Source organism: Hevea brasiliensis, chromosome 10, assembly GCF_030052815.1.
Source record: "Hevea brasiliensis isolate MT/VB/25A 57/8 chromosome 10, ASM3005281v1, whole genome shotgun sequence".
Taxonomy (NCBI): Eukaryota; Viridiplantae; Streptophyta; class Magnoliopsida; order Malpighiales; family Euphorbiaceae; genus Hevea; species Hevea brasiliensis.
This window is the reverse complement of record NC_079502.1, coordinates 42466380-42489470: the sequence shown is the minus strand read 5'-3', so window position 1 is coordinate 42489470 and position 23091 is coordinate 42466380.

Genomic DNA, 23091 nt, shown 5'->3' with positions numbered 1-23091 from the left:
TTCATCATGTTCTTCCCTCGTCTTGGAATACACCAGAATATCATCAATAAAGACCACTACAAACCGATCTATATATGGATGGAAGATACGGTTCATAAGGTCCATAAATGCTGCTGGTGCATTTGTTAACCCAAACGGCATCACTAAGAATTCATAATGTCCATACCGAGTTCTGAATGCAATTTTTGCACATCTGCATCCTTTACCCTTAACTGATGATACCCTGATCTGAGATCAATTTTTGAAAATACACCGGCTCCATTTAACTGATCAAACAAATCATCATTTCTGGGTAACGGATATTTATTCTTCACAGTTACTTTGTTCAACTGCCGGTAATCAATACACAATCTCAAGGTTCCATCCTTCTTCTTCACAAACAGTACCGGAGCTCCCCATGGTGACACACTGGGGTGTATGAACCCCTTATAGAGTAACTCCTGCAACTGAATTTTCGACTCCCTCAATTCAGTGGGTACCATCCTATAAGGGGCAATAGAAATTGGTGCTGTACCCGGCATTACTTCAATAGCAAATTCGACTTCCCTTTTTGGTGATAAACTAGGCAATTCTTCAGGAAATACATCTAGGAAGTCTCTTACTGTGGGTATATCACACAGATTCGGCTTAGTCTGCCTAGTATCAACCACATGTGTTAGGTAAGCTTCACAACCTTTTCTCATCAATCTTCTTACAACTATGGCTGAGATAACATTGGATAGGAAATCTGTCCTTTCACCCATAACAGTAATCTCATTACCCTCAGAAGTTTTCAGAGAAATCCTCTTTAATTTGTAATCAACTATTGCCTGATGACGTGCCAACTAGTCTATTCCCAAAATCACGTCAAACTCATGGAAGGGCAATTCAATTAGGTCTGCCGAGAATTCATACCTCTGAATCCTCAACGTGCAACCTTTATACACCTTATTCACTACCACACTATGGCCTAGTGGATTTGTGACCAGAATGTCATGATCATTCTCCTCTATTGAAACTCCCCTTTCTACGGGTAGTTTGACACAGATGTATGAATGAGTGGATCCTGGATCCACCAATGCATGCACAGATGTATTGTAGAGGGAGAACATACCCCTGATGACATCCGGGGCATCTTGCTCCTCCTGAGCTCTTATGGCATAGGCTCTTGCAAGTACTCTAGCCTCTAGCCTTTCAGCTGACTTAGATGCAGGCCTCAGTGATGGACCAGCTGCCTCAGATTTATCGGGCTTCCTACCCCTTTGAGGTGCAGGAGCAGGTCTGTCTGCTTGTGTTGGAGCAGCTATAGTAGTCCTCTTTAGACAATTTTTGATCTAATGTTCTATAGATTCACACCATAAGCATGCACCAGTCACTCACCAACGGTCCCCTTATGCCACTTCTGGCAGTACGGATAGGCAGAAGATCCTGGGGCTGGTCCCCTAAACACCATCCCTGGAGAGCTACCACTGATGGTGTGGACTGGCCTCTCCTAGGTGTAAACTATGGTGCAGGCCACAGGCCCGGCCACGACCTTGTGGTTGTCACTGAACCACGAGCAGAGGACCCTTACTCTTTCTTTGGGAGCAAAAATGGCTGACTGGGTGACCTGGACCCCTCTTCTGCTATCTTTCCCTTCTATTTTGCTCATTTATTCGGACTCTTTCTACTTTTGATGCAGCATCTACTAACTTAGCAAAATCCGTGATCTCCAATGCTGTTATTATCATTGAGCCCTTCTTCGAATCTTCTGCACCTCTATGCCTCTGTAGGGACTATCTCCTTCCCATACCGGCTTAGTCTAACGAATTCTCGCTCATACTCTACCACTGATAATTGCCTCTATCTCAGACTGATAAATTCTCTTCTTCTCTCTTCTAAATATACTTTACTGACATACTTCTTCCTGAACTCTGTAAGGAAGTAATCCCAGGTGATTTGATCCGGTTGCACCTCACTGGTTACTGTGTCCCACCACTGGTATGCATCATCTTGAAGTAGGGACACAACACCCTCCAGGTTCTTCTCGAGGGTGCAATGAAGCTGTTTCAACACTCTAGTTGTTCTATCCAACCAGTTTTCTGCCATCATAGGGTCATCCTCCTTCTTTCCAAAGAAATCCACAGCCCTTTGTTTTCGCAGTTTTTTCATATGGGACTTCTGTGGTGCTGGTGGAGGTTGTGGTTGTGGTTGTGGTGGTGGAATTGCCCCCATCATTTGCCGGTAAAATTCAGTCATTTGCTAAAATAATGCAAACTGAGGTTAGGCAGGTGGCTCAGTTGCTGGTGGGGCAGATTCTCCCCTGCCTCCAGATTCAGCCCTTGGTGGAGCACGACTCTCCACCTCTTCATCAACTGCTCTTTGAGAAGCAGGATCCATATCCTGATCAAAATAACAAAATAAATAAATCTGCATCAGTGTTACCTCAAAACTTACAAATGTAACCCAATGGTATGCACTCTATCTAGGCCCAAAAACGCCTAAACCGATGCTCTGATACCACTAAATGTGACACCTCTTACCCGTCTACAATGTAGCCAAGCAAGATATGCCACACAGTGTGCCGGAGCACCAAATCATATTTTCATTACAATTTACCCTTTTTAATTCATTTATGTATAATTTTCATTAATCTGAATTTTTTGCAAATTTTATAGAAAATTCGGCAAAGTGCCGGCTATAAATTGGAAAAACAGTTCTTCTGAATCTGTTAAAAACACTTCCAATATAATCATAATATCAATCTCAGTTAACCACCAACATATTTTCAACAATTTCTCAAATGACTTCATTATCTCAAATTTCAATTCATTTCATATCATACTCAATTCAATAAGAAATACTCAATTTATTACTGAACATGGTTCATAAATAATTACATCAAAAGAATAATTACATGAGTTTAAAATATACATAACAAAAGTTTACAAAATACAAAAGAACAAAAGTAGCCTAATGTCCTACCAATGCACTGCAAATGTGAGGTGACTTTGGACTCTGTGTGCAGATTTGAAAGCTCAACCGGTACGAGGTCTGCTAGACTCCTGGCTATGTCTCTAGTACCTGCGCGTTGCAAAAGTGACGCGCTAAGCAATTCTGCTTAGTGGTGACAATATAAAATAAAATAACTAAAATAAAGTGAATATGCATAATGTATGTTTACATTTTTAGTAGACTTAATATCTGGCATTTATTGCAGTATTATTCGATTAAAATTTGGAAAGATTTATTATCATTGCCCGAGTAACCCATACTAGTCGACTAGACTGGATAAATTGGTAAACTAGCACTGGGTATCAAGTACCTCGGACCATCACACCATCGGTCACATTGTGTCTTCCGATGTTCAACAGAACAGCTAATAAGCTGTAATAATTATCAGGGATAAAACCCAAGTATAACAACTTAATCAACATAGCCAAAGGCTATTATAACACAGAATGACACGTGAGGCCATAAAACACAGAATGGCACGTGAGGCCATAAAACACAGAATGGCATGAAGCCATATGCAGTGCTGCTAACAGAACCCTATTGGCATGCCAACCTATTCAAACCAATCTTGCTAGGTGTACTAGGGCATGTTACACTCACAATTTATACAATTCTTGAAATTTAAGTTTAGGTGTTACTATTTATTTCATTAGTCAACAAAAATGTTGACTTTTGCGTAGGCAATAGGTACATTGGTTTTAATACTCCCAACATACCACATTTTGCATTCTAAAATTGTTGGTATTGGTTGCCAATACCATTTCTAAGCTTAATATTAGTTGTTCAAAATTTTCAGAATTCAAGCCTTGTATTTACTGTTCCATTAGTCATTTTTGCAGTGGGAATTTGGTAAAGTTGTCAACATGAAAGTTGTTTCTTATTGTGTCTAGTTACATTTATTTTTTTGAATCACTCCATTTGGAGTTTTGTAGCTCAAGTTATGGCCTAAATACCATGACTTACCGGATTGCCAACTTCCCAGATTTTCTGGACTGACCAAATCTACAGTGTTTTGTGCAGTGATTGTAGGTCACCTTTTAAACATGTTATGGCCAAAATTTGGGTTAGCTTTCTTCATGAAAGTTGTAGGTCTATGTTTCAGCTATTTTCTGGTAAAACTTTAGGTCAATTGGACCTTTCTACACTAAGTTATGACTAAAAGAATAAATACAATTCATTTGGTCATTTTGCCTAGGCAGAATGCAGGTCACCCAGATTAGGGCAATCTTTAGGTCAACTTGGTTTAGTTTTCTAGGCATGGTTTCTTCACCAAAGTTGTGCCATTTTGTGTCTAGTTTCATGTCCAATTATCGTTGCACCAATTGAGCCTCTACAGCTCCAGTTATTGTTGCCCAAACCTGCTGGACTCATGGTTAGTCCTACAGGTCAACCAAGGCAGCAACACTAACTTCAATTCCCACTACACAAACCACTTGATTTCTCATTCAAACATAACTAAATGGTCACTAATTGACCACTAAAACTTACTTTCACCATTGCATAATCAAAGTCTCAATTTAATACCCAAACCCTAACCCATTCCATCTCAAATCATGCATTCACTTACCTTTCACCATCCTAAACAATAGGTTAGTGTTAAGGGCAGCTAGGGTACCATTTTAATTCAAGAAAATCTTCAAAGCCCTATGAAGCCCAAGGCTTCTAGAATTTTAAGCAACACATACACATGATGTTTATTAAATTTTCTTGTAAGTTTGTATTCAATTTCATTCCTTCAACATGAATTGAAAGAGAAAGAGTAAGTTTAGTCACGAACCTTTAATGAAGTACATTCCAAGCTTATCAAAGCTCCTCCTTTCTATTTTGTTTTGCTATCTTTAGCTTACCCAAGATGTATGAACAATTTTTTGTGAAGACAAAGTTGAGTTTCAAGGTAATTTAGTGGGTGATTTGAAGCTTTCCTAAGCTTCCATGTAGTTTCTCTTCTCTTTCTCTCTCTCTAATATTTCTATTGGTTTGGAAAGAAATGGCTGCTGGAATTTTTCTTGTTTGGTTTTATCTTATTTTGTGTCCCTTTTATCTCTTAAGTCATTTTGTTAAGTGGTGATTGGATGGAAATTCTTAATTACATAAGCATGACATCATAATTCCCAATTTAACTTCTTTTTCTTTCTTTTCTTTTCTACCAAATTTCAATTCAATTTTTGGCAATATATATTCACATTTTGTGTCATAATAATTATTTACTTAACTGGACAAGTCAGCAAAAAATACCTCTGAAGGCGAAATGACAAAAATACCCTCCGTTTGGCTTAACAGACTAAAATTGTCTGTATCAATTGAAAAAATTTTCTAAGTATTTTCTTGGCATTCTAATGCCATAGGAACCTCAATGACCCTTCTCTGGAGTCCCAAAAATTATTTTATGAATTTTCCCTCGGATCTAGAGCTCCTAGTTGTGAGAACCGCAACTTTCCACTAGGTTACCCATCGTAAGGGCACCGGCTCATTTAACTTGGTTGTATTTTATTTCTAAAATTTTTCCTAAATTTTTCTTATTAATATGAGTTAATTATGATTTTGCACTTTAATTTAAATATTTTTTCGGACGTTCGAGCTGTCCGGACCGACAGCGATCACCGAAACAGTAGATTGTACGGAGTTGCTATAGAGAAGGTGTTACACATAAGTTATTTGAATGTACTTGGGACTCATGTTCCCATTATAAATGACATGAATATGTAATTGGGACCTATGTTCCCATTATAATAACATGAAAATGGTATCAGAGCAAAGTAGGGATGGCGATACATAACACCTACAATTCCTGGGAACTCTCATTCGTGAACTATAGCGAAGCATGGCTCTCCACCCTGGGGCTTGCAGGGATGGCAATATATAATGCCTGCAAGTTCTCTGATAGGTACCCTTATTTGCCACCAAAGACAGTGAATTATGGTATCGGATGCCATTGTGCATAATTGTATTTCCGGCTTTATGCCTGCCCGCTAGCCTTGTGCCTGGCATGACAGATGCCATTGTGCATAATTGTATTTCTAGCTTTAACAGCCTGCCCGCTGGCCTTGTGCCTGACAGATAGTTGTATACAGGATTATATGCCTGCTCGCTGGCCTAGTGCCTGATATGACAGTTGTATACAGGATAAAATATTCCCGTATATCCAGTCTTTATAGACTATTATAGGTTACTTGGGCATAAATACACTGATATGACATGAAATACACTGACATGACATGAAATATACTGATATGATATGAAATACACTGATATGACATGAAATACACTAACATGACATGAAATACACTGATATGACATGAGATACACTGATATGATTTTAAAGACTCTGACATGAGTTTAAAAAGATAGAGAATGAAATAAATACACATAAAAGATACTGATAATTAATTTATTCCCAAAGTGCAGTAAAATATGCAAGTGACCTAGAATTGCAAAAGTTTACATAGAATTATTATTTATAATTATTTAGTTGAATTTCTTTATGATTATGCACCACTAAGCAATTTGCTTAGCGCATTAGATTTTCCATCGCGTAGGTACTAGAGACCAGACACAGCAACTGCCATAGCAGCAACCGCTACAATAGTACTCTGATTATAGTTGTCCAGATTTGCTACAGTCTAAAGTCCAGAGTCACCTCATCAGTTATAATATTTTGGTAGGGCCCATGTATAGACTAGTATTTTGGTTCATGTAATTATAGTTGATAATGTAATAAATTGCATTGATATTTTTGAGACTTTAAAATAAGCTTATGAACTTTTGTGTATAATTTCCAAATGAATGAATGAAAAATATTATCTTCTTGAAATTGAATGAACAGATATGATATGATATGTTATATGACAAGATGAATAGAACAAATATGATATGAAATTGTTTTTGACAGATAAATATTGGAACCCGCCAGATGCTAATAAAACAAAGGAGGCTCTACCCGAATTTCCATATAAATAAATTTTGATAAAAAAAAAAAATTATTACCACATGTTTTCTACAAAGTTTAAAAATTAACAATGGACATGACAGGATAAGATAGGGTGCCTCGGCTACACTGTAGACCTTTCTCGGCTACACTGTAGACGGGTGAGGGGTGTTACATGTGCCCTAGAGCATGCACTCATCTTGTAAATTGTAAGTAACATTGTAAATATTTTAATGGTGATAAACATTTCATTTAAATATTGTATATATTTAACAACATATTTATTTGAAATTGTCCATTAGCAATATATTATATATTCTATTCTTATGAGATAAGAATATGAGTGACAGAATATATAAAATATTTGCTGTAAATTAGAGTTCACAGCTAAAGGATATTTTGGTAGGCACATTATATCCAAAAAGTTGTCACCTCTTTTTATCTCCATTGATCAGTATGGGATACTGATGTATATGGAATGGTGAGTCTCATGCCATTTGATATGAGATATCAGGATAAATACAATGGGCACTTATGAGATAAGTAGGTCGAACTTATGACGAACAGATAACATGAACATGGTGTTTACTCGAGTTAATAAAAAGTTATCTATGTTATACGAGTGTATATAATCCTCAGACTTGAGATGACACGGTTGTCTCTTATATGGCTGGTTTGAGTTTGAAACCACTTATACATTTGTACTGTGTATGGATATTTTGGTGTGTGTTGGCTTAGATTGGTCATATGTTAGGACAGGTGTTCAGTCAAGAGGGAATCTGCAGCCTTGAGTAAACAGGGTTAAAAGTCCTATGCGGATTTGAGCTGTTCTTGACAAGATTAAGTTCTTAGCCAGGACGGATGACTTTGTCAAGAAAAGTGTTTCCTAATGGTAAAGTCTTATATGTCAAGAATCAGATTTCAAATGAGTGCATAAGATTCTACAATAAGGGGTTTGACTCAACCATGACCCTTAATGGGATTGGGATATAATACAGAAGGATTTTAGGGCATGGTGATGTATGATTAAAGGTTCATTTTAAGATATTTCTTATTGCTAATTGGGTGGCTATTGCATGTTATGCTAGGTGTCAACCATGGTCTATGAGATGCCTAAAATGATTTAGGGAAATCATTTGTGGGTTGGAAGAGTTCTAATGATATTAAGAGTTAATATCATTTCTCATTACCAGTTAGTAATGAGCCTAGTATGTCACACACTTACACAAGTTAACCACTAAGTTAATTATGATTTAATTAATTAATTAAAGAGTTTAATTAATTAATTATATAGATTTAGTTTGCAATAAGATTGCAAAGTCTCTAGCATGACTTGAAACCAAATCTTGAATATTGGATATATAATAAAAGTTGAATTTATATTTAAAGAGTTTAAATATGAATTTAATAGTGAAATTAATTAATGGAGATTAATTGATTAATTGATTTATATGTGATATAAATTAAATAGAGAGAGAAATTACTATTTTGGGTTGAGAACTCAAAATTCAATACAAAGGGCAAAATGGTAATTTTACATGGTGACACGTGGCACCATGAGATGATGACACGTGGCACCTATTGATGTGTGCCATTTGTCTTCCATGTGATGGAAGATGACATTTAGATGATTTAATCTTGTCTTGACAAGTGGATTAATGAGATTAAGACAACTTAAAAGCAAGATTGAATTGGATGATGACATGTGGCAACCATTTAATGTTTTTTGTCTCTTGTATATAAATGGAAGATAAGAAGAAAATTCAATCTTTTTCTTCCTCTCTCACCTTGGACGACAACAAGAGGGCTTCTCTCTCCTTTTGTTTTTCTTCCATGGATTCACAAGGGAAAACTTGTTTTCCTTTAAATTAAAATCACTTGAAAGGGTTTCCAGCCAAGATACATCTAATTAAATATCACCTAAAGCAAACACCCTAACAATTAGTGGTTGGCAAGTACCTAAGAGAGGATTTGGTTTGTTAAAGGTGACCTTAGTGGCAGCTTATGGTGGACATGCTAGAGGAGCTACAAGTGGAGCTCTTGGAGACTACCTAAGGGAGTAAGAAGTGTCATTCAGTGCCTTTGAGGTTAGTCTCCTTCAATCCCTATTAAAGCTAGGGTTTGATTTGATTAATAGTTAATCAATAATTCTTAATGGCAAATGAATATCAAATGCATTTTAAAAGAGTATTTTGACATGCTTTAGGGCATTAGTTCTTGGCTAGGATCATAATACACTTGTATATTTGCATGAAATCCTATAAAATTTTTGAAATCCAACCTCTAAGGCCCTAACCACGCTTCCCAAAACTGCCTTCATGTAACTCACCTCACCCATCTACAGTGTAGCTGAGCAAGAAATGTCACACGGAGTGCCAGAGCACCTTATCTTATCTTATCATATTTTCTAAATACTCATTTTATTGATTTAAATAGCCTTTATGTAAAACTCAAACCATTTTGGCCTTTATTTTTTTTAAAAAAAATTTGATAAATTTGAGTTTACGCAATTTTTACAGAAAATCCAGCAGAGTGTCGGCTGTAATTTGAAAAAACAGTTCTTCAGAACCTGTTAAAAACACTCCCAATAAAATTGTCAAACCACAACTCCAATATATCATCTCAATCTCAACAATTTCAACACATTAATTCCATAATTTCATTCATATTACAAACCAACTCAATCTCATGAAAAATTTCTCAAATTTCATTAAGCAACAAAATTTATAAATAATTTACAGTTTCATATAATTACATAAACTTTTAATGTATAAAGCAAACTCAATGTCTATGACAAAATATCAAAATACAAAATACAAAAGAACCTAATGTCCTACCATGAATGCACTGTAGTTTAGGTGACTTTGGACTCTGAGCAGATCTAACGCTCACCCAGTCTGTGGTCTGCTGGGCTCTTTATCCTTATCTCTAGAACCTACGCGTAGCAAAAAGCGAAGTGCTAAGCAATACTACTTAATAGTGCTAATATAAGATAAAAATAAACTAAAATAAATAAATATGCAGAAATTTTAATGAAATTTTATGCTGACAAAATTTTTGATAAATATTTGAAATGTTATTAATTTAGTGCTTTTTAATATTTATTATTTGATTGTACAATATTAAAATTTAATTTGGTTGCCCAAGCAACCTATTCAACTGACTGGACTGGATAAATGGGTAAACGAGCACTAGGTACCAAGTACCTCGTGCCATCACACCATCAGTCACAAAGTATCTCCCGGTGTGCAAACAGAACGGCTAATAAGCCATATAAGCAATTAAGCATAAAGCCGAGTGAATCAACATAGCAAATTGGCCACAGGCCCAAAAATGTCACAGAATGGCATAAAATACCATAAATCACAGAATAGCATAATGCCATATACAGTACTGCTATCGAAACCCTATTGGCATGCCAACCTATCCAAACCAATTATACTAGGTATACTAGGGCATATTATAAAATTTAATGTGTAATTCTTTGTTTTTAATTTTCATTAGTTACTATTCATTTTGCTAGTCAACCAATATGTTAACTTTTTCATACACAATAGGTAAGTTGGTTCTAATAATACCAACATATCACATTTTGCATTCCACAAATGTTGGAATTTGTTGCCAAATCCATTTCAAAACTTATTACATGTCATTTCAATTTTTTTAGATTTCATGCCTTGAATTTACTGTTCCATTGGTCATTACTACAGTAATAATTTGGCTAAACTCTCTTCAACAAAGTTGTTTCTTATTGTTTTTTCTTTAATTCCCTTTTTGAATCACTCCATTTGGAGTTTTCTAGCTCAAGTTATGCTTAAAAGACTATTCTGAACTCAATGGTTACTTATGCAAATTTCCAGATTTTGTATGCTATTTTGACCTAGCTAAATGCCCTAATTTCCTTGATTTCTGGTTTTGGTCAAAATACCAATATTGTAGGTCTATGTCTTATTGAAATTTTAGCACTGATTTCATGTCATTTGGAGTTCTGTGGACCAAGTTATGGTCTCTTTACCAAAACTTGTCAGTTTGCCTTTGTTTAGCAATTCTGGGCAATTTCAATTCTGGACAGTTTTGGTGTTTCTACTTAAGCAAGCAATTTGACTTGGTTAATGACATTTCTGGGCTTTAGTGTCTTCACAAGAGTTGTAGTCCTATGTCTAAGCTTTCCAATGGTATCAAATTTAGTTAATTTGGACCTGTCTACAGTGAAATATGACCAAATGAATGAACACTATTTATTTGGTCAATTTTCTGGATTCACTAAATGGTAATCCAGATTGAGACAGTATTTAGGTCAAGTTTTGGATAGAATTTGGGCATGGTTTTTTCATAGAAAATGGAGTGTTTTGGGTCTGGTTTCACCTCCAATTGGCCTCATACCAATTGGAGTAACACAAATCAGGTTATGGCTCAAAACACACGCTGATTTCAACAAATACACAACCTGCCAAGAAAATTACACTTCTAATAAAATTTCTCCATCTCCCAAACTACAATTCTGCATTCATAGCACTTCTAATATCATCAATCAAATCTCAATTTGGTCAAATGTCTAGCAATTACACAAGTCTCTAATAATCAACTCATATTTGGGCCACCTCCTACTAATACAGAAGGATCTATTCAGAGTTCTGCTACTAGAGGTTCATAACTAGTTAGTAGAGGTAGAGGCAGAGGTCAGGGTAGTACTTCAGGCAATTAGGGTACAGTAAACCAGTCAGAACAAGGTAGTGATCCGGCTAGAGTCTACACTATGAGACAGCGGGAGAAGCTGAAACTTCTGACATTGTGGCCGGTACATTCTCTATCTCTGATCAAGATGTATTTGTACTATTTGATCCAGGCTTTACTCGTTCATATGTCAGTGCTAGCATAGTTAGTTCTCTTACTGTTTTGTGTGTCAAAATGAATTTTGAGGTGCTAGTAACAAGTTCGTTGGGACAAGAGGTCAGGGTCAACAGAATGTATAAATATTGTCCTTTGGTGATCCATGGACATGTTTTTCTGTCAGATTTGATTGAAAGTGCAAAACTCCCCTATGTTGGGATGAAGTGGGTGAAAGGAAAATGATTGGGCTAGAAATTGTTCAGTAGACAGAGGCGAAAATCAAACTGATCATAGATCGACTCAAGGCTACATCAGACCGTCAGAAGTCCTATATTGATCTGAAGAGGCGAGACATTGAATATGCAGTGGGTGAAAAAGTATTCCTCAAGGTTTCCCCTTGGAAAAAAATTATGAGATTTGGCAGAAAGGGGAAATTGATTTCTCATTTCATCTGACCATATGAGGTTCTGGAAAGAGTAGATCCCTTGGCATACCGACTAGCACTACCTCTAGAGTTAGAGAAGATACATAACGTCTTTCATGTGTCTATGTTAAGGACGTATAGATCAGACCCAGCTCATGTACTACCAGTAGAAGAGATTGAAGTAAATCCAGACCTCACATACGAGGAAGAATCCATAGAAATTCTGGCATATGAGGTGAAGCAGCTGAGGAATAAGCAGATACCATTGGTTAAAGTGCTGTGGAATCATCACTCAGGCCAAGAAGCTACTTGGGAATGAGAAGAGGATATGAGGAGGCAACACCCAGAACTATTCAGAGACTAAGACCAAGTAAAATTTCGGGATGAAATTTCTTTTAAGGGGCTAGAATTGTAACACCGGAACTTTTGGGCTCTAAATAGTGTCTTGTAACTTTTCCTTGACCAAGGGGGACTAAAATGAAATTTTCACATTTGAGAAATGAAAATTTGTTTTTGAAAGTGTCTTCATTGAAAAGTTAATCAAATTATCTTTCCAATTGTTCAAACAGATCGAAAATTCGAGTTCTGGACAAAAAGTCACGCAATTCCGAAGCTTAAGTGCCCTTTTGACACTTTCTGTCCAGAGAGCATTTAGACAGCCAAAAGTGGGAAGTTTAGCTGCTAAAATGCATTCTTTAATTGTGGTTTTTAAGCGTTAAAAGCCATTTTGTCCAGAGATGATTTCAGCAGTCGAAAGTGAGCACTTTGGCAGCCGAAAGTTACTTTTTAAAAGCTCATTTTTCTCTCTCTCTTCTCATTGTCATCACTTTCTTCCCATTCTTTCTCTCTCTTCACTCTAATTACCTCCATTGAAGCTCTTGTTAGTAGTATGCCCTAGAGCATATCATTTAGTATGTATCTTGTACATAATTTTATTAATAAAAGGCATTACCACTTTTCCGTTTACATAATATATTTATGTGTAATAGAAAAGGTCCATTGATATTTTGTTAGAAATATTATTCTTAAGTTGTTAAGAATATGAGTGATAATATTTCTAGCACAAAGTATCATAAATAGGTTCACAATCGAGGATACTTCAGAATAAGGACATGACTTATCCAGAAAGATTGTATTCATGTTTGTTCCCAAGTTATTTATATGAGATATAAATAAGATGGAATGGTGAGTCTCATGCCATATAACAAACATGATAGGCACTTATAAATGATAAGTAGGCCAAACCAGTGACACTTATGACAAGCACATGGAGTTTACTCTTGTTAATGTTTTGTCATAAATCATATCAGTGCATATAATCTTTAGACCTGAGATAGCACAGTTATCTTGTATATAGGTAGTTTGAGTTTGATACTGCTTTCATACTTGTACTATGTATGGGTATATGGGCATGTGTTGGCTCCTACTAGTTATATATGGAGGTAGGTGTTGATCAAGATGGAATTTGTTTCACTAAGTAAATAGAGATAAAATCCTATGTTCATTTAATTGTTCTTGATGTTTCAAGTTCCTGGCCAGGATAGATAGATTTATTCAGAAAAGAGTTTCTGATGAGAAAATCTTTTTAATCAAGAACTGGAATTAAATGAGAACATAATATTCATATCAAATGGAGTTTGACATAAACCATGACTCCCGCTTGAGTTGAGATTTTGTAACAGAGAGATTCTAGTGCATGGTAACATATGATTATAGGTTCATTTAAGGTAAACCTTATTACTAATTGGGTGGCCATGGCATGCTATGCTAGGTTTTAACCATGGTCTATGAGGTGCATAAAATGATTTAGAGAATTCATTTATGGTAAGAAAGAGTTCTGATGATATTAAGAGTTGATATCATGTCTCATTGCCAATTAGTGATGAGCCTAGTAAGTCACACACATACACAAGTTATCACCTATTTAAATATGATTTAATTAATTAATTAAAGATTTTAATTGATTAATTAAATAGGTTTAATTTGCAATTAAATTGCAAAGTCCCTAGCATGACTTGAAACCAAATCTAGATTATTGGATGTATAGTATAAATTAAATTTATATTTAAAGTGTTTAAATATGAATTTAATTAATGAGAAATTAATTAATAGAGATTAATTAATTAATTTATATTTGATATAAATTAATTAGAAGAAGAAAAATAATTATTTTGAGTTAAGAACTCAAAATTAAGACACGGGGGCATTTTGGTCATTTCACAGTGTGACACGTGGCACCATGAGATGGTGACACATGGGATTACGCATAAACTTGCCAAATGTTTTTTAATCATGTAAGATAATTAAAATCAAGATTAAATATAGGTTTGACACTTGGCACAATGTGATTGGGTCACTTAAACCTAGAGCTAATCAAAGGGTGACATGTGGCAAGGGTTTAATGTGTTAACCTAGCTATTTAAGTGTGGTTATGAAAAGAAAAAATAACCAGCAGCCACTCCTCTCCTTTGTCACGCCACTTTGAGGCTTTTCATCTATTCTTCTTCATCTCTCATCAATTCAAAGAGATTAGCCATCAATCTCTTGAATTAAAAACACTAGAAATTGTTTCTAGTGTCTTGTTTACATCTCTAATCTCTTAAATGGCAGAACTTGAATTTCTAATTAGTAGAAAAGGCTTTAGAAGATATTCAAGGACTGCCATAGGTGTTCTTGGTGTGGACAAGCTAGAGAGACAACATCTGGTGTCCTAAAGACGAATATCAAAGGCGCAGACACGCTACAGTGCATCAAGAGGTTAGTGTAATCGTTCTTGATTTAATCTAGGATTCTAAAATTAATCTGATTAATTTTAAAATCTTAAATGGCAAATACAGATCCAAAAACATATTAAAAGAGTTTTAATATGTTGTTTATCATTGAAATCAAATAGATAAAAATAAATCTTGTATGATGCATGTGACTCTAAGTGAAAATTTTTGAATTTAATGGTATAAACTTTTGTTTTTCACGCTTTCGTTCCTTTAATTGGTATCAGAGCCACTATATTTGCCATATAGATTGTTGATTATATGATTTAATTATGTGATTTGATCATGAGATGATTGATCCATTGCTGGTTGCAATGGATGTGTGGCGGCACACATGGTGAAGCCACCATTGGTGGCGGCAACAAAGCTTCTTCAAGGTAGCGCAAGGTTTGTTTTTTAATTTACAATTGTTGTATGATCTAAAAGCTCATCCTATGTCTAATTAAATTGTTTAATTCGAATTTTAATCACACAATTAAATTATGATTCAAATCATAATTTTAAAAATTGTTTGAATGTGATTCAAATCTGAATTTTAAAAGTTTTTTGAATGTGATTCAAATCTGAATTTTTAAAATTGTTTGAATCATATTTAAATCTGATTTTTTAAAATTGATTGAATAAAATTCAGATCTGATTTTTTAAAAAATGTTTGAATGTGATTCAAATCTGATTTTTTAAAAAATGTTTGAATGTGATTCAAATCTGAATTTTTAAAGTTGTTTGAATGTGATTCAAATCTGAATTTTTAAAGTTGTTTGAATGTGATTCAAATCTGAATTTTTAAATTTGTTTGAATGAGATTCAAATCTGAATTTTTAAATTTATTTGAATCATATTCAAATCTGGATTTTTAAGTTGAATATGACATATTCAATTTAATTTAAGTATGTATGTTTTATTTAATTGTTAAATAGTGATATGCATGATGGATGATCATGGACTATAAAAGACCAATGTGATTGGATTTATTTCTTTTATGTTTCTTTGGGATTGTAAATTAATTAATTTATTTTAATTTATTTTGGGCATGTATTATTAAGTTTGTAATAATTTTTGGATTGTAATTTCATTTATTTAAGTTCTTGTAAATTCGCCTTGGTATGCCAAGGATTACTATGTAATATTGGATTGCATGAAGTTCAAGGAGGTCAAGAGCATTGGTGGGACCAGTGGGAGGAATTCAAGATCAAGTGTTGATTATGTACTCCTTCAGTAACTCTTGTAAAATGAATGAATGAATGAAATGCACCTAGGAATGTCCTGATTCAATTCTTGGTGGCTCAGAATTGAATCCCTTAGAAAGTCCATGATCATACCATATTTACTGCTTATCCATGAATGCATGAGATGTATGAGAATGTATGCTATTATATGATATATGCATGCTAATTGGATAATGTGCAAAGTGAGACCTTAATAGTAATTAGAATGACCATAAAATCTTCCAAACAAATGATTAAGTTGGAAATGCTATAATTAAAGTAATTATAACATAGGCCCTCCATTGGGGCAATTATTTTAAGAAATTTTAAATAGTTGCATAAGATGCAATTAATTTAAGAGATTTTCTTAAGAATAATTGTTAAGCATGAGATGTTGTAAATATGTAAATGGTTTGGTGGCCAATATTGGATGTACCTGAGGACATTAAAATTATTTACATAATTACTGGCTCAATGGGATCAACTTAACTAATGCAAGATAAGTCAATAATGGATGTACCTGAGATTTTGAGCATTAGGGGCTAGGTAAAGGATTGAACCTCACATGAGATGTGATAGGCAAGGAGTTGCTCACTTATAGTTTATTGTAATTCCAATAATGGATGTACCTGAGGATGATCAATAGAATTATAAGAATTCTATCACCCACTAGAAATCCATCCAACTAGGATTTCTGTTTTCTACTTTGGAAGTGTAGGATTCACTAAGTTAGTGGGAGGACCAATTTGATTAAAAGACCATAATCATTTTAGTTAATTACATGATACATTTACTAATTAATCTGGTTATTTTCTGCAGTTAATTTTTTGATAAAAATGAGCACAAAATAACCACCACCATCCAATATCCTTGCAAGCATACTTGATCACAATAGGTTGACAGGACCTAATCTGTCTGATTCGCTAAGAAATTTGAAACTTGTTCTGAACCTTGAACATATAGAATATGTTTTAGATTCAAATGTTCCTGGTCCCTTACCTCCAGAGGCCACACAAGAGGAACATGAAACTTTGGACAAGTGGAAGGAGCATGATATGAGAGCTAAGTGTTACATGCTTGCTTCCATGAGTAATGAGTTACAGAAGCAACATGAGAACATGCAGAGTGCGAGTGAGATCCTCCTTCACCTACAAGAGTTATATGGTGAGTACAGCAGGAATGCTAGGTATGAGATATCTAGACAGCTATTCCGTATGAGGATGTCTGAGGGACAGAATGTTGGGGATCATGTCCATAAGATGATTCGGCTGATTGAGCAGTTGGAACATCTTGACTTCAACATAGATTTCCAACTACAGACGGATTTGATCCTTCAGTCCCTTCCTGAGTCTTTTGGGAATTTTGTGACAAATTTCCATATGACTAAACAGGAATGCACCTTAGCTGGTTTACTCAACATGCTGGTTATTGCCCAAAAGAATATGGCAGGCAATAAAGGAAAAGAGGTAGCTTTGGTTGCATCTTCTTCTGCTGGAAAGTCCAACAAGAAGAAGGACAATAAGAAAAAGAAACTTCAGATTCCTGGTCCTTCCAAGAAAATAGCTAAACAGAAAAGGAAGACTAAAGCTGATGGAGGCAAAGGAAAGTGTTTCCACTGCCAAAAGGATGGGCACTGGAAAAGGAACTGCCCAGAGTATCTTGCTTCTCTGAAGGACAAGAAGGATACACCTTCGGAAGGTATGTCCATATCTTGTTATTTAGATTCTGATGATACTCATAGTTCATCTATAGCTTGGGTTTTAGATACTGGTGCCAATTCTCACATTTCTAATGATATGCAGGAACTAGCAAATAGTAGCAGCTTGCGTTCTCATGATATTAGAGTCTGGATTGGCAATGGCTCAACTGTTGAAGCTTTAGCCATAGAATCTAAATCTTTTTATATGTTTGGACATGTTTTGTGTTTAGATAATATTTTATATGTACCTGATTCTTTTAAGAACATTTTTTCTATATCTAGTTTGACTAGAAATGGCTATGAATTTCAGTTCACAGATGATGTTTGCAATATTTATTTTGGAAATAAATATGTTGGTTCGGGTTATATGAATGATGGTCTTTATTTTTTGGATAATAATGACAAACACAAATTGAATGCAAGTGATCTAAAAGAATGCAATGCCATGGTGAAAACCAACTCAAGTTCAAAATATATTTGGCACTTAAGGTTATGTCATGTTGCAGAAGATAGGATTGCAAAACTGGAGAAAATGGGGATTTTATCCTCATTGGGCTCTGAGCCTACTCCAACTTGTGAATCTTGCCTTCAGGGCAAAATGACTAGATCACCCTTTATTGGACAAGGGCTAAGAGCTGAAAATATTTTGGAGCTAATACATAGTGATTATATGGTCCATTTAAAGAAATGGCTAGAGGGGGCTTTCATTATTTTATTACCTTTACTGATGATAAATCAAAATTTGGGTATTTGTATTTGATGAAATACAAACATGAATCCTTTGAAAAGTTTAAGGAATTTAAATCTGAAGTAGAAAATCAAACAGGAAAGAGTATTAAAGCTCTTCGATCAGATCGTGGAGGTGAATATTTGAGTACTGAATTTGATGAATACTTGAGAGAGCATGGCATTGTTTCTCACCGACTCCTCCAGAACGCCACAACCAATGGTGTATCTGAAAGGAGAAATCGTACCCTATTGGATATGGTACGTAGTATGATGAGCTATACTGATATGCCAATCTTCTTTTGGGGATTTGCATTAGAATCAGCTTTGTATATTCTGAATAGGATTCCATCAAAATCAGTTTCTTCCACACCTTATGAGATATGGCATGGAAGAAAACCAAGTCTTAAGCATGTTAAGATTTGGGGTTGTCCAGCTTATATCAAAAAGCTGAACACTGATAAATTGGAGACCAAATCAGAAAAAGGTCGATTTGTTAGATATCCAAAAGATAGTTTTGGATATTATTTTTATTTGCCTACTTCACAAAAGGTTGTGATAAGTAGAGATGCCACATTTCTTGAACAACAGTTTGTTCAAGAAGGAGGCAAAGGAAGGCAAATAGAGTTAGAATTGGAGAATTCTGACCAACCAACAGATCAGATGGATATAGATCCATCTAGTCAACCTATACCCGCAGATGAAACATCTACAGCTGTTCCTCATAGAACAACCAGGGTATCTCACCCACCAGTGAGATATGGTTTTCTTCATGAAGAATAACAAGAGTTGTCTACTCATGAAGAAGTAGATCATGGAGATGATCCACTTACCTATGAAGAAGCTATATCAGATATAGACTCTTCAAAATGGATTGATGCTATGAAATCTGAGATTGATTCCATGTATAAGAATCAAGTTTGGGATTTTGTTGACCCACCTGAAGGTATTGTACCTATAGGGAACAAATGAGTTTTCAAGAAGAAAATTGGTTCTGATGGAAAGGTAGAGACCTATAAGGCAAGGCTAGTAGTGAAAGGGTTTCGCCAAAGGCAAGGAATCGACTATGAAGAGACTTTCTCGCCTGTTGCCATCCTTAAATCAATTAGGATTTTATTAGCAATAGTTGCATACTATGATTATGAGATTTGGCAGATGGATGTCAAAACAGCTTTTCTCAATGGATACATAGAAGGAAACATTTTCATGGAACAACCTAGGGGTTTTGAGTCCCAAGATGGTTCCAAGGTATGCAAGCTGAAGCAATCCATTTACGGGTTGAAACAAACTTCGAGGAGTTGGAACATCCATTTTGATGAAGCCATTAAATCCTTTGGTTTTATCAAAAATGAGGATGAGCCATGTGTATATTAGAAGGTTAGTGACAGTGCTATCACTTTCCTTGTCTTATATGTGGATGACATACTATTGATGGGTAATGACATAGGTATGTTGACGACTATAAAGGTATGATTGTCAAATACATTCTCCATGAAAGACTTAGGGGAGGCAACCTACATTCTTGGGATTCACATCTATAGAGATAGAGCGAAAAGAATAATTGGTTTATCTCAAAGTCTATACTTGGAAAAGGTGTAAAAGAGGTTTAACATGCTTGATTCCAAGAGAGGATTGTTACCAGTGAGACATGGTATCCACCTTTCTAAAGAGATGTCTCCAAAGACACCTGAAGAAAGAGATAAGATGGCCAGGATTCCATATGCTTCTGCTATTGGAAGTTTAATGTATGCAATATTGTGTACTAGGCCAGATATCACATATGTTGTTAGTTTGACTAGCAGGTATCAATCCAATCCAGGTTTGGAATACTAGATAGCTGTCAAGAATATCCTTAAGTACTTGAGAAGAACTAAGGATTTATTCTTGATTTATGGAGGTGGAGACTTGCCATTGGATGGTTATACTGATTCTGATTTCCAATCAGATATCGATGATAGAAAGTCTACCTCTAGATATGTGTTCATTTGTAATGGAGGTGCAGTCAGTTGGAAAAGTTCCAAACAGAGCACGACTGCAGATTCCACTACAGAGGCTGAGTATATTGCTGCATCAGATGCTGCAAAGGAAGCTGTTTGGATAAAGAAGTTCGTGACAGAACTTACAGTAGTTCCTTCCATTGAGTCAGCAGTTCCACTACACTGTGACAATAATGGAGCAGTCATATAGGCTAAGGAACCAAGGTCTCACCAGAAATCCAAACACATAGAAAGGCGCTACCACATTATTAGAGAAATAGTTGGGCGAGACGATGTAGCCATGCAGAAAATAGCATCAGCTAAAAATCCAGCTGATCCATTCACTAAGCCTATGTCACAGACTCAGTTAGACCGACATCTTGAGAAGATAGGACTAAGATATTGTAATGAATGGCTCTAGTGCTAGTAGGAGATTGTTAGTAGTATGTCCTAGAGCATATCATTTAGTATGTATCTTGTACATAATTTTATTAATAAAAGGCATTTCCACTTTTCCGTTTACATAATATATTTATGTGTAATAGAAAAGGTCCATTGATATTTTGTTAGAAATATTATTCTTAAGTTGTTAAGAATATGAGTGACAATATTTCTAGCACAAAGTATCATAAATAGGTTCACAATCGAGGATACTTCAGAATAAGGACATGACTTATCCAGAAAGATTGTATTCATGTTTGTTCCCAAGTTATTTATATGAGATATAAATAAGATGGAATGGTGAGTCTCATGCCATGTAACAAACATGATAGGAACTTATAAATGATAAGTAGGCCAAACCAGTGACACTTATGACAAACACATGGAGTTTACTCTTGTCAATGTTTTGTCATAAATCATATCAGTGCATATAATCTTTAGACCTGAGATAGCACAGTTATCTTGTATATAGGTAGTTTGAGTTTGATACTACTTTCATACTTGTACTATGTATAGGTATATGGGCATGTGTTGGCTCCTACTAGTTATATATGGAGGTAGGTGTTGATCAAGATGGAATCTGTTCCTCTAAGTAAAAAGAGATAAAATCTTATGTTCATTTAATTGTTCTTGATGTTTCAAGTTCCTGGCCAGGACAGATAGATTTATTCAGAAAAGAGTTTCTGATGAGAAAATCTTTTTAATCAAGAACTGAAATTAAAAGAGAACATAATATTCATATCAAATGGAGTTTGACATAAACCATGACTCCAGCTTGAGTTGGGATTTTGTAACAGAGAGATTCTAGTGCATGGTAACATATGATTATAGGTTCATTTAAGGTAAACCGTATTACTAATTGGGTGGCCATGGCATGCTATGCTAGGTGTTAACCATGGTCTATGAGGTGCATAAAATGATTTAGAGAAATCATTTACGGTAAGAAAGAGTTCTGATGATATTAAGAGTTGATATCATGTCTCATTGCCAATTAGTGATGAGCCTAATAAGTCACACACATACAAAAGTTATCACCTATTTAAATATGATTTAATTAATTAATTAAAGAGTTTAATTGATTAATTAAATAGGTTTGGTTTGCAATTAAATTGCAAAGTCCCTAGCATGACTTGAAACCAAATTTAGATTATTGGATGTGTAGTATAAATTAAATTTATATTTAAAGTGTTTAAATATGAATTTAATTAATGAGAAATTAATTAATAGAGATTAATTAATTAATTTATATTTGATATAAATTAATTAGAAGAAGAAAAATAATTATTTTGGGTTAAGAACTCAAAATTAAGACACAGGGACATTTTGATCATTTCACAGTGTGACATGTGGCACCAAGAGATGGTGGCACATGGGATTACACATAAACTTGCCAAATGTTTTTTAATCATGTAAGATGATTAAAATCAAGATTAAATATAGGTTTGACACTTGGCACAATGTGATTGGGTCACTTAAACCTAGAGCTAATCAAAGGGTGACATGTGGCAAGGGTTTAATGTGTTAACCTAGCTATTTAAGTGTGGTTATGAAAAGAAAAATAACCAGCAGCCACTCCTCTCCTTTGTCACGCCACTTTGAGGCTTTTCATCTATTCTTCTTCATCTCTCATCAATTCAAAGAGATTAGCCATCAATCTCTTGAATTAAGAACACTAGAAATTGTTTCTAGTGTCCTGTTTACATCTCTAATCTCTTAAAAGGCAGAACTTGAATTTCTAATTAATAGAAAAGGCTTTAGAAGCTATTCAAGGGCTGCCATAGGTGTTCTTGGTGTGGACAAGCTAGAGGGACAACATCTGGTGTCCTGAAGACGAATCTCAAAGGCGCAAACACGCTGCAGTGCATCAAGAGGTTAGTGTAATCGTTCTTGATTTAATCTAGGGTTCTAAAATTAATCTGATTAATTTTAAAATCTTAAATGGCAAACACAGATCCAAAAACATATTAAAAGTGTTTTAATATGTTGTTTATCATTGAAATCAAATAGATAAAAATAAATCTTGCATGATGCATGTGACTCTAGGTGAAAATTTTTGAATTCAATGGTATAAACTTTTGTTTTTCACGCTTCCGTTCCTTCAGCTCCTTCCAGGCTTGCATA